The sequence below is a fragment of the Felis catus genome, chromosome A2, assembly GCF_018350175.1.
Source record: "Felis catus isolate Fca126 chromosome A2, F.catus_Fca126_mat1.0, whole genome shotgun sequence".
NCBI classification, from domain to species: domain Eukaryota; kingdom Metazoa; phylum Chordata; class Mammalia; order Carnivora; family Felidae; genus Felis; species Felis catus.
In genome coordinates this window covers 32,417,410-32,431,165 of record NC_058369.1, presented here as the reverse complement: position 1 = coordinate 32,431,165, position 13,756 = coordinate 32,417,410, and the positions used below count along the sequence as shown (strand labels likewise).

General features: G+C 43.1%; 1 protein-coding gene and 1 long non-coding RNA gene across 19 annotated transcripts in view; one reads left to right on the top strand and one right to left on the bottom strand.

Moving 5' to 3' along the window:
• Positions 1-13,756, bottom strand: part of LOC102899165 — a 337,155-nt gene that overhangs the window by 86,747 nt on the left and 236,652 nt on the right. The gene's annotated exons all lie outside the window — the stretch shown is intronic.
• The window catches only part of LOC111559434, a 464,969-nt gene that overhangs the window by 222,980 nt on the left and 228,233 nt on the right, over positions 1-13,756 (top strand). For 10 of the 11 annotated variants that reach the window (XR_006593861.1, XR_006593869.1, XR_006593870.1 and 7 more), the window contains one exon: positions 9,610-9,763. This is a non-coding gene — a long non-coding RNA (uncharacterized LOC111559434). Of the gene's footprint in view, positions 1-3,796; positions 3,904-4,005; positions 4,258-9,609; positions 9,764-13,756 lie in introns of all 11 variants that reach the window. The other variant, XR_006593864.1, reaches the window with a different exon arrangement.

Here is a 13,756-nt window from a genome sequence, read left to right as displayed (position 1 = left end):
CAGGTAGGATTGCCAGATAAAATATTGAATGCCCAGTTAAATTTTAATTTTAATTTCAGGTAAACAATATTTTCTTAGTATAAGTACCTCCCAAATATTGCCTGGGCCATACTTATAATAAAAACTATTTGTCATTTATCTGACAATCAAATTTAACTAGGCGTCATTTTTTGAAAACTAAACAATAACTCTAATAAAGGCTTGCTCAGAATATTAGGAGTTAATCATTGTAACCCACTTAGAAAAGTGGTAGAACAATGTTCACATAGCACTCAATAAATGTTAGCAATTAGAGAGACAGTGCAGTATGAAAGTTACAGGTGCAGACTCTGGGACCAGACTTCCTGCGCCATATCCCAGCTGGGCCACTTATTAGCTGGATGGTCTTGGGTAAGATATTTCATCCCTGCGTGCCTCAGTTTACTCATCTATAAATTGAGAATGACAGTCCTTTCATCATAGAAGCGCTGTGAGCATCATTTAGTTAATACATGTGAAAGTTTTAGAAGGGCACTCAAGGCAGAGAAGGTGGTCAAAACACGACAGCTGTTACGATGTTGTTATAATTTTGCTGTACCCATTTATCAGCCTATTTGACCCTAATACTTGAGTGTTACTGCTTTCTGTAATTAGTTATGTGTACCTGCTATCTACCAGAAAGGTTTCAGGTAGTTAGGCAGGTGTTTCTCTCCTTCTTTCTTTTAATTTTTCTTTTAATGTTTATTTATTTTTGAAAGAGAGACAGAGAGAGAGGGAGAGAGAGAAAGAGACAGAGTGTGAGTCGGGGAGGGGCAGAGAAAGAGGGAGGCACAGAATCCGAAGCAGGCTCCAGGTTCCAAGCTGTCAACAGAGGCGGATGTGGGGCTCATACTCAAGAACCGCGAGATCATGACCTGACCCGAAGTCAGACGCTTAACCGACTGAGCCACCCAGGCACCCTTAGGCACGTGTTTCTTTATCTCCACCGCACACAGGATGTTTCCAAGACCGGAGAGATCACTAACTCGCCTAAGGTCACACAGCCCACGCTGAGGTTAAAATCCCTGACTGTCTGACCCTCAAACAGTATCTCTACTCAAGTAGCTGACATCTGTGATCTACAAGGTGGGGAAGAAGGGTAGGAATTATAACAGCAGCATCTGTTAGATGTGCGAGCCCTCTGTAAGTTCTAGAGAACAGTATCTGAACACTATAATAGTGTTATCATTTTGGATTTATAAAAGCACTCTTCATAATCAAAAGCATGCTATCTCCTGCATTCTTCATAGCCTCTGAGATGGGCAGGTATGATTGCTATCACTAGGCAGAGGAGGGCAGTCAGAATCCAGGAAGGTGATATGACTTGTTCAGAATCACCCGGCAGAATAAGGAATCACGGGTATGACCATTATCCCCAGTTTCAAAGCCCATGTTTGTTTTCTGACCTGTGGCACTTCCCTCATTATAAACACATTCCTCCGTTAGAGCTTCCAACATGGTCTGCTTTGGTTTTTATTAAATTAAGTGTGGTGTCCACATCCAAAGACAACTCGAGTGTTCTGTCTTATAAAAATTCCCCCTGCGTTGGATTTTTCTTTCCAGTTTATCTTTAAGATAATAAAAACAAATAATTCACAAATCCGGAGGAGAGATTAGCAAAACAAACGTTGCTGTTGCTTTTGAGCTATAAGCAGAGCAAACAAGCCATAATTGCTAGCAAATGTTCTGTAGCCTGTATTATTTCATCATGCTAATTATAAAGCAAAGGCTGCTTCATCTCAGATTTTCTTTAGGAATCGCAGGTATAATTCCTACCATGTGATTACAGCATTTTCAATTTTTAATTATCCTCCGAATGGTTGCTTGCCAGTCAAATGCATGCTGTGCATCCCTTTTTGGATTCCTGAAACTCCTGTCCATGTTGCATGTCTCTCGACCACCATTAATATACAATATGCTCACCCTTGAATTTCTCTCCACTTAAAAAAAAAAAAAAGCAGCAAGATGTTTATGGAAAATGCTGGGTTTGGAGGCTTTAAAAGGAAAGTGCTTTGAAAGACCAGGCAGGAGTCCAAGCTGACCTAAGGCCAAAGTTTCTATCAAAGCTGATGGTCTCCAGCTCAGCGGTATAGAACTGAGCGTGGAAGGAACTGCCAATCTGTGGATGTCACGGGATAGCCCCTTGGCCTCTGAAATACCTTCCAGGGATCAGAAGGGTGACAGGGAAGGGTGGGGGCAGCAGAAATTCTTCTGCCCTCTCCCCAAAAGACTTAGATGCTAATCAAAGGCACTAAATTTTATAACAGGATCAGGAAGGAAAAAAAATACTAAAATTTGTAGATCAAGATCCACTTCCATTTAAAAAAAAAAAAAACTATGCAGAGAGATTGAGCGAGGGAAAAAAAAAAGACTGGAAGGAAATATACACAAGTGCAAATGTGGTTATTTCTGGATGGTTGGTCAAAATTATTTCATTGACAAGTAACGGAATCTCAGCCAAAACAAGTTGAAGTGAAAAAAATATATGAAAGAAACATATTCGCTCATATAACTTTTTGGCCAATAAATAGAAGTTATCATTTGGGGACCCACTGGACGCAGGTCCTCAAACTGTCATTGGAGATCTTCCATTTCCCACCCTTCTTTCTTTTCATCCAGAAAGCTGGAATGTGCTTGCTTCTCTATTCTTCACCGTCAGAATCTTCAAACATATTCAACCTTATCTCTTAAGGGTCCCGGGAGAAAAGAGCATCATTCACTAGGTACAGCAGAAGTCCTAAGGGAGAGACAGCCTGGTCCATGGGCCCACCCCTGCAGTGGGGTCAGCTCCATGCAGACCACATGGAATTAGCAGGATTACTGTAGAGTCGGGAGAGTGACTCCTTCCACCTCTACTCTGATGCTCATCTGCTTTTTGCTAGACCCTTTTTTTTTCCTAACTGGTCTTTAATGATCCTGTATTCGTTTCTGATAGCATTTAAGTTTTAAAATTTGTTTTGAAATATACTGTGATATAGAAGAGAGGAATCTAAGAGGTTCTAAGCATCCAGGAAACCTTAACACGTCTAATATCCCCAGCTGCCTTCCAAGTAAATGTAACTGGTAAATAGCCGTTTCGTCCACGAGAGCATGTTACCCTGGCCACAGTTAGGGAACCAGAGATAAGCACCTTAGCCTGACGACAGAGACAGCACCATTCTGTCTCTGTGTATTAATTCATTTAACCCTCACAGATTCCATTTGAGGTAGGTACTATTAATATCCACCTGTTACAGATAAGGAAACCGAGGCACACAGAGATGAAGCAACCTGCCCAAGGTTAAGTGTAACCTTCACACCCAACAGACTGTCGGTCTAGGAGCCTGTTAAAAAGATCTTGAGAGGACCCAGATGTAGGGGCAACAGCAGAAGCAAAAGGTGGGGGTAGTGAGAGTGGGAGAGAGAACTCTCTTCTGAGAAGACATCTCAGAGTGGCTGTCATTATGAGGAACAGGGGACATTGTTCCAGGTCTCCATGAGCTGTTTTCCTCCTGCTCACTTCCCCGTGTCTCTGGACAATAGTGCTCCGTTGCCTGACATAGTGTCGCCTCACCCTCAGCCCCAAAAAGCCTGACTCATCCGTGTGACAAGGGAGCCATAAAGTCCTACACATACCTGGTCAGCCCAGCTGACTGCCATCAAAGCCAAAGAAAGCCAGGGAGCTTATGAATTTCCCTTCCCCTGACTGTCCTGAAGTTCTCTGTGCGAATGTCCCTTTGGACCCTGATTCCATTCTGCTTGCTACTACCAGGAGTGGCCAGTGTTTCTTTCTTTACAGGATAACAAACACCTTGAGGGCAGGGTCTGTGCCTGACTCACTTCTGCAGAAGCGCCCTGCTCCGCGTACATCAGGTGCCCAGGAACTGCCAGTGAAAGAAAATTGAGGTTTGTCCAGGCTCCTGCAGGATGACAGAGCCCTCTGTTGTGATGTCCCTGTCCCTAAAGGCCAAGACCTAGCCTCTTCTTTCCCCTCATCTCCTGGCCTAGGCTTTGCCAGAGGGTGAAGAAGCAACCTTCTCTTGCCACACAAGGCCAAGTGCACTCCTGAGACAGCCTATCCGATAGCATCCTCAGGGGACAGCCTGAGGGAGTCTTGTGACTGCGCCACTGGGATCCTTCCTGTAGAGTCAGTGAATGGCAATCCGGAGGGGACAGCCCTGGGGTATGCCTCGAAGGTTCGGTTGAAGCCATTGGTGAGATCAGATGGTGTATGCTCAGCAGACATCTTTCCAGCAAAAAGTGAGTCCTAGCAACACTGTGCCCTGTTTCTTTGCATTATTGCTTTTTGGGGACTGGGCTGTAAGACTTTTGAAGGGTAGGTCAGCATTCAGCTTTTAGAGTCAGGTTTTAATCTCTGAGGCCACTTGAGATCTTGGTGGGAGATGCTGAAGAATGAGATGAGATTATTGATATGGCTGTCTGGGGACACCTGAGTGGCTCAGTCCGTTGAGCGCCCAACTCTTGATTTCGGCTGAGTTCATGATCCCAGGGTCGTGGGATCGCGCCCTGTGTTGGGCTCTGCACTGAGTGTGGATACTGCTTGGGATGTGCGCTCTCTCTCTCTCTCTCTCTCTCTCTCTTCTCTCTCTCTCTCTCTCTCTCTTTCTCTCTCTCTCTCCACCTCTCCACCCCTGTCCCCAGTTGGTGCTCTGTCTCAAAAAAAAAAAAAAAAAAAAAAAAAAGATGGCTGCCTGGAGATAGAATTGGATCTAGACCATGGGAGCATCATTTGGTACTCAGCAAATGTTCCCTGATGCTTTTGGAGAGTTTTTTTTTTTTTTTCCTTAGGAACAATGAAAAGGATGGGAAAATACACCAAATTTGTACTCACAACACTACAACTGTAGCCTTCCTTGTCAACCTTACTGTTAGCACTCTACCCTTCCCTCAGGACACTCCAGGCCCCTGTTTTGAGTCCTTAAATACTCCAATCATATTCCCACCTCAGGGCTTTTGAAATTGCTATTTCATCCTCCTAAAATCCCCTCTTTCTCTCCCACTGAAGCAAGGAGGTGACAGGTCGTATTTTACCTCCTTAAGGATGCCATTCCAGATCACTCGGCCTAAAGTGATTCTCCCCCCAGCTGCTCTTTCTCCCATTATCCATTTTAATGCCTCCATAGTCTGTACCACCATCGATGGCTATTTTCTCTATTGGTTTCTTGATATTATATTGTCTGACTTTGCTTGACTGTAGGACAGTCCATAAGAGTGGGGTTCCCCGGAGCTCTCCGGCTTTGTCTGTATCTCTACATGACAAGCCCTAGCTTGTTGTGGACGTAGCCTGCTGTCACCATGCATCGGTAGGACAAGGTGCTCTTGGCTGTGGGAAATAGGGTTTTTCGCTTTCACAGACAGCCTGGGTTAGAACCCCATTCTAAGTTTGGATCCCTAGAAGGCTTTTTGATGTAGCATCCCATAAGTTACGATTTTCCAAGGCTATTTCTGCTGAGCCTTGAGATTTATATGTTTGGTATTTGGTGGCATTCACAGGAATTTCCTTTGGGGTTTTGCAAACTGCAGCATAGCATTCACTCCATGTGTTCAGCTGAAGGATAGCTTCTGGGAACTCATCGAACTGCTTGAATTTCAAATTTTGGAATTTTGTTTTCCAGATTTTGGTCCTCACCTACCACGTCCACCAGGTGTGAATGGGTGTCCCGTGTGAAAAAAGAAAAGGCGGAGAGGGACACTGGTGCAGCAGACACGGTCCCACCCACCTCCTCTCAGCCCTCACAGTCCCTGTGCATGTCACCCAGGGCTCTGTTGTAAACACCTGCTACTCTTTGCCTGACATCATGCTCCCGCTACCATGCAGGAAGCTAGTGGCCCCCAAAGCAGCCCTCAGTGTATGACTGATGAGAGTGGGTGAATAAAATCCAGTTTCCTCACTGCTGAGATGGGTCACCTTTTTGAGCCTCTTCCATGGGTCCCCAGCGAGGCTGCCTTTGAGTTGCCTACAGGGGTAAACTTGCTCATTCACGCACCCTGCATCGGCCTCCTTCCCTCCCCAGTCTCACTCCCTTTCTCCCCTTCTGGTGCTTTTTACAAATTCACCTCCCAAATAAACCTTCTTGCACTTAAATCCTTATCTCAGGGTCTGCTTCTGGCATAGTCTAATCCAAGGCAGCATTCTATGACTAAACATGGCCAAATAAACTCAGGAACTGAACAAAGTTACATAGTTGTTTTTTTTTTTTTTCTCCCCACAGGACCTCCCAGTCTGACTAATGTGCTAACGTGCCCTGTGAATTTTCAAGACAAGTTTTGATGCAGCATTTCCTTTATTTATTTGGCCATGGAAACTGAGGCAGGGGTGCCCCTCACAGGAGAAATTGAGCCTTAGCACAACCACTCTAGGACCTCTTATTCCAGTCTTAATTATAGTGGGAGAAGCTCGGTGGCCGCGATCAAATTTTTGTTTAGTGACAGTTCCGTGGGCTTAAAGCTTCATGGGGCTGAAAAAGCAGTATAAATGCACTTCCTCCATAGCCATTCATGTTCTCTCTCGGCAAAAACGGTGTGTGCAGATTCAAGCTTCTGTTCAAAAAGAAACAGAGGATGGACCCGGCTTTCAAAACCCCCAGGGTCTCAAGGCTACTCACCCAAAGTCCTGCAAGTTAACTGAGCAATTTCTTTCATCTTTTATACTTTTCTTTTGTCATGCTGAAAGCCACAGGTTTAGAAAAGAGCTAATAGGAACTGACCACCTTGCCATTTAAAGACTTCAGAATGAGTCACTTATTCACATTGTGGGGGTAAATAATACAGATGTGAGGGCACCTTGGAGCCTCAGTCTAGCAGGGGAGATGGAAGGTGAACTCATAGTTACCAAAAGAATTAATCCCCATAAGTGTTCTTAATGAACATGTGCCTATGAATGAAGAGAATATATAATGAAGAGAGTGTATAACCAAGTATCAGGAAGGCTTCCTGGAGCAAGTGGCATGGAGAGGGAAACATAAAGGGTGAAGGGGAGGGTTGAGTGTTAGAGTTGGTGCTAAGGCTGGGAGTGAGAAATAGCCCAGTGTTAGGGGAACTAACAGCGGTGGGGAAGGAGGTGGGGCGGGGACCAGGTCTCCAAGAGTCAGAGGAGGAGCATCAGGGAAACTCAGTCTGGTGGAGTGGATACAGGCCAGATCGAGTTGGTGTTGATTCGCTTTGTGATCTTATGCAGGAAACATTCCTTAGCCTCTATATCCTCATCCGCAAAGTAGGAATACTAATAGCACTAGCCATATGGGGTTCCGGGCTCAAGTGAAATTAACACAGGCAAGACCCTTCACAAAGTCCCTGTCACATAGCAGGTGGTCACTAAAGGGTTATGACTTGAATTATTTATGCATTGTTCATGCTTCTTTGGTTGGTTAGTGGGAGAACTGGGATTCAAACCCAGTTTTTTTCTTACTAGAGCCTTCTCTGTTAACTTTCTTGAGATATTTTCTGGTTTGATTTTTTACAGCGTTTCCAAAGAGGATTCTGTGGATTATTAGGTGACGCTGCATGTCAACTTTTTGAATATATTTAGGAATTATGGGTATCAAAAAATGATCAAAAGTTTTTAATAATGAAATGTATTCTGCAAAATATTAGGTGCCATCATCCCATTTTTATAGTTTTAATATTGAAAAGACTAGATTTTTAAACATGGAAGTGGCAAAAACACTATTGTTAGATAATGGAATTGTGTGTGATTTCCTAAATTTATTTTAAAAAACCTTTTATAATTGTTCCCCCCAAATGTAATAAACTTGGTAAAGTTCCAGATTTTCTTCCTGCCCTAAAACTTAAGAATTACTCACTTCCCTATATACAAAAAAAATTATGTGTGCAGGACCGACCTCCTACCCGGAATTGACTCAAATGACTATTAATCAAGTTTGAAAAAAAGTTAAAACCAGTTGAATCTGCTGCATCCGGGTCCACTTTGGAGAGGAAAGGGATGCCTTCCTGCTCTCAGGCGGAAGTCAGTGTGAAAGGACAGGAGTGGTCCATTTCCAGTCCCGGCAAGCTGGCCAGTGCTCAGAGCGTCTGTGGGTTTAAGGACTGGCACAAAAACAGAGTAGCTAGATGAGCTTCCTTGCCTTTCTCAGTGGTTTAGCTCCAATGCTTAAGGCATTTTCCAGAGTGCTGTGGACCCAGGCCTGGGCTTGGATGACACCTTGGAATTATTGATAAAATCTTATATGCACCTTGGTTTTTGCCCCGGAGAGAAGACCTCAGCACCAGCCCCCAGGTTCCCTTTGCCAGGTGTTAGCCACAAACTTTCCACCAGCATGCTAGGGGGTGGACCCCACAAAAGCATTCTTCAGGTTTTTCAAAGAACACAATAGCGCATGATTCCTTCACGGTTTGAAGTTCATCCTCAAGCACTCATTCATTCTTCTACGTACATAACATCATCGGATCAAAATGTGCCCCAGACTTACAAATTCTGCTAGCTGAAAAGATGCTTGGCAAAGAAACCTCAGCGGTATTCATTCGGGATGATGATGTAGCACATGCAGCTTTAATTTGGATTAGGATGCTTCGGCTAAAAGAAAATGATTTAATCTTGGCAGACTACCCCCCCCGCCACACATACCAAAAAGAAAAAGAAAAAGAAGATTTAGCTTCAGTTCCCCAAATCTTTGTCTCAACAGGTATCTTCTTGTAGCATTTTAAAGAGCATTCCAGGGGCGCCTGGGTGGCGCAGTCGGTTAAGCGTCCGACTTCAGCCAGGTCACGATCTCGCGGTCCAGGAGTTCGAGCCCCGCGTCGGGCTCTGGTCTGATGGCTCAGAGCCTGGAGCCTGCTTCCGATTCTGTGTCTCCCTCTCTCTCTGCCCCTCCCTCGTTCATGCTCTGTCTCTCTCTGTCCCAAAAATAAATAAACGTTGAAAAAAAAATTTAAAGAGTATTCCAATGGACGCCTACTAGGTAGGTTTCATATACTGCAAAGGCAGTCCTCAAAGAAGAGAAACTGGTAATTTTTCTAGCAAGCAGACTCTTGGCAAATATTTCTGAGGTAAATCAGGATTTATTTGAAGCCCACGATAGAGGATGTGGGCTCCAGATGGTACTCATGTGAGTGAAAGCTCTTAAGTAAAACAGAGCTGACCTCAGAGTGTGAGGAGCACGTATTTGCAAATTATTAGACCATCTGTCACTTGAGGACACTTGAATAATGTCTTTCATAGGAAATTGGGGAACTTATGTGCCTCTTTTTGAAGGTCTCAGTTCTGGAAGAATATGCTCGTGAGGCGTTCATTGATTTCAGAAGGTGGACCCTCAGGGTATGTAAAAGGTGCACTAAAATCCTCAAAAACTCGTGATAACCCTTCAACCACCATGATCAACCACCGCACTGAAATAATAAATAAATAGAAGAATATTTCCATGTGTCGGTGTAGGAAACATATGTACAGAGGTCGCCTCAATGCCGGGAACTCTAGACCTCCAGGGCACATCTACTGGAGTTCGATTTACAAGATCCCAAATCATGTTGCCAGGGACAGGAGGGACCTACCGGAGACTTGAAATCGACAGTTATGTCCCTGGAATGCCTGGATTTAGACTCTGAAACACAATGTTGCGTATATTCTTTCTGCAGCGTGCCCTTCCTTCCTCTGCGTCCCGGATGATTCTCTGCCACCATCCAAGATTCTCAGGCAAAGCGGAGTGGCTCTTCCTCATGCACCCAGAGCATTCCCTGCCTTTCTGAATAACAGCCCACGGTTATTATGCAGCTCCTTCTGTACTAAACTGTGAGTATGCTCATGTGGGGAAGCAAGTCTTATTCAACTTTGTACCCTATGGCACCTGCCACGGTGGCCAGCACAGAGTAGACCCGAAAATGGTTTTGGGGGGGCACCTGGGTGGCGCAGTCGGTTAAGCGTCCGACTTCAGCCAGGTCACGATCTCGCGGTCCGTGAGTTCGAGCCCCGCGTCGGGCTCTGGGCTGATGGCTCGGAGCCTGGAGCCTGTTTCCGATTCTGTGTCTCCCTCTCTCTCTGCCCCTCCCCCGTTCATGCTCTGTCTCTCTCTGTCCCAAAAATAAATAAACGTTGAAAATGGTTTTGGGGATAAGGAACTGGAAAAGGAGGGAGAGACTTCTCCGGGACCTTAATCTATTTCTCATCGGTTAATTCACAAGTTTGGGGGGATTGTTGTTGTTGTGGCGGGAGGAGCCCAATGAAGAGCAGGGAAAGATGTTAATTTTCTGGCAAAATTTTGAAATAAAGCTCAGGGACCACCTGGCTGAGTTCTGGAAGGCCAGTAATGGGCAGCAATACAGTTATATAAATACGCCATGAGATGGAAAATTATATCCTATATGGGCTTTTGCTGTAACCAGTGTAGTGGTTAAGAGTATCATGGAAAATTATATCCTATATGGGCTTTTGCTGTAACCAGTGTAGTGGTTAAGAGTATGATGGAAAATTATATCCTATATGGGCTTTTGCTGTAACCAGTGTAGTGGTTAAGTGTATGGTTTGGGGGTCAGAACATGTGGGTTTGGGCCTGTGACCTTGTGCAAATCATTTAAGCCCTCTGACCTGGAGTATCACTATTTATAAAATGGGGATAATGTAACTATCTCATGGAATCCTTGTTTAAACACTATTTAAAAATTAATATACGTGAAGTACTTAGTTCCATCTGTGGCAAATAATAAATTCTTGATAAATGTTAGCAATTCTAATTATTAGCCAATAACATGTTCAGCATTTTGGTAGTCAGAGGGTTTTTTTTGTTTTTTTTTTTTAATGTTTATTTATTTTTGAGAGAGAGAGAGAGAGACAGAGACAGAGACAGAGAGAAAGACAGAGAGACAGGGGGGAAGGGCCAGAGAGAGAGGGAGACACAGAATCTGAAGCAGGCTCCAGGCTCCGAGCTGTTAGCACAGAGCCCGATGCGGGGCTCGAACTCACGAACCACGAGATCATGACCTGAGCCGAAGTCGGACGCTCAACCGACTGAGCCACCCAGGCACCCCTAGTAGTCCTAGAGGTTTAAACAGAAAGTATTTTCTTACATTGGATCCAACAAAACTTCTGCTTGGTGCCTATTGTGTTATGTGGCAGACTGTGGACAGGGGCTAGATTTGGGAAGATGAATGGTCCTGTCACCGAAGCCTTAGGATTAAAACTAAAAGGGAAGCGAATCATTTAAACGTAGTCTTATATGTGCTATTAGTAAAGTCATTAGCAGGGTGTCATGGGAGACACATCAAACAGATTTTTAGTATTAATTTTGGTCAGTTGGTTGAGATTGACTGCTTTGGGATGCTGTGTTCAGAAGGATTCTGAAGTGAAGTCCAGTTTCTGTGGACAAAAGCCCTGTGATTAATTAAGCAATGTCCGACACAGACAGAAGTGAGCCGGGTAGGGTCCCAGCGGTCGCACATTAATCATTAGAATTGTACCCATTGAAGAAAGGATAAGGGAAGGTATTCAAGAGGAACAGACATCTGCATTTTAAGGCATTACCTATTCTTGACTTGAGCTAAGGACTGATATCAAAACAAAACAACAACAACAACAAAAAACCCAGACCCTCCTGGGTTTACACTGGGCTTTGCTTCCTTTACTTTGCGCGTGTTACTAAGCATTTCTAAGCTTCACCGACCACAGAAGTGGAATGGAGGTAATACCGCATCCTTATGGTGTGGGTTAAGTGTGAAAACATCTAGCAAAGAGCCTAGGCCCCAGGAGGTACTTAACAAATTATATTACTGTTTAAATGATTCTCGACTTCCCAGACTATCTCAGTGTGCAATCATCTCTGTATTCTGCTCACTCCACTCAAAGACTCAACCCCCACTTGAAAGCACAAGAAAATAACCATTTAAGTATTCTTATCTTATTAAAGCCACCACCCAGTGAGGGAAACATAAAGAGTGAGTGAACTTGCCTTCTTCCCCCCCCCCCCCCCCCCCCCCCCCCCCGCACAAAGTTTAGCAACACAAATAATCCTCATTCCAAAAGATTTACCTTTTCAAGTACCTCTTGTCTTTTTAGCAAGTAAACTCCAAGAGAGCAAGGATGATGTCTCACATGGGTTCCTTAGATCCTCAAACATACCCTATGGTTGCTTAGTAAGTGAGAAAGATAAAAATAGCCCAAGAAAATAAGATAAGTATTAAATTGATATCATTTAGAGGACAGGAGTTGTGAAAACATGAAAATTCAAGTATTTGATTCCGGAATATTCCCTGTCTTATTTCTACATGTAATCATTCTTCTAAACTTATAGGTAATAGAACAAATTCATATATTTGATATAAATATATATATATATATATGAACCATTGATAAATAATTTGCTTTATATATCATACAAATTTTATAGTTTATATAGTAGTTAAACAGATATTGGGAGCTTACCACATGTTTGTTTGTGCTATGAACTTGAGCTGCATTATATCATACACACTTGACCACAATCCTTTGACATAGATACTGTTATCTCATGAAAGTCAGAGATGACTAGGTCGAGGTTTAAACTAATTTTAAGGATTTGAATCTAGGTGCTTCTGATTCCAAAGCCCTGGCTTTTGCCCCTTATACTTAGTGAGTCTCTAGTCCCCCAAAATGTGTGTAGCTTCAATACGTGTAAATGGAAAGAATTTGAAGTTTGTTGTTTTAAGAACTCAATAACTTATCTTTGTATACTTCTCTGTATACCTGTTCTGTCAGTTCAGACTTTATGTGTAAGGTTTGGTTTAAGCAGAACATACCTGGGGTTACTCACAAATTATGCATATGAGAGGGTCTAGGAAACAGATGACACATCATAGACACTTAATAAATGATGGCTACAAGAAGGAATAACCAACTAAATAAAAACATTTTGTGCTGTACATATTACTATGCAGATATCCACGATATCATTTCCAATAACTCTGCCGTTTTGTGATGTTCTTAACCACCCAATTATTTCACAACATTTTCTGGAATTTGGCTCACCTTATCAGTGCATTATCAGCTCTGTGTGAGTATGTGAACACATCATGTGTCCGAAGTAATGACTGGCCCTCTAATGATTTTTAGAGGTGTGGATCACTTCCTTTTTGGTTAAGTGGACAATACTTTGGGAAATTAGTTAATCCATATAAATGGATGTACTTCTTCTCGGCAATACATGCCTAATTACTTAATTCCAAACTCTATTGTCTACCATAAAAGGAAGTTTAAGGCTACTATGAGTGATGATCAGAGATTCCAAATAAATAAAACAGCTGCCTTATCAAGTCAGATGTTTACAAAACTGTGGTCTGAAAACATGGAGGTAATATACATTCTCTAACTAAACACATATGTGACAGTCAGTAATGTGGGGTAATAGATGTTTAAACTTTTCACAAAGAAAAAAGTCACCGATTATCCTTCATTCATTCCTGACTCAAGGACAAGTGTTGAAATCCCTTTGTGTTTGTTCTCAATGTAAAAAGCAGTCTGTTCCATTCTAAGTGTGTGAGTATAGTGGATACTTGGCATGGTCTAGAATATGATATCCTAATTAATCCAATCTAAGTTTCTATAGATGCCATTTGTGTATGATCAAGTGTCATAGAGACTGAATGCAATACAACACACTGAAACACATGTTTCTTGAGGATTCTGGCTCTTGTTAAAATGACATAAACACACTCTACCTTATTTTCCCCACTGAATGCAGGCAAAAACCCTAGACAAAATGCACACAGCTTCTATCTGAGGAATCTGAAAAGTAAGTGGTAGCAGGTGGATTAGAAA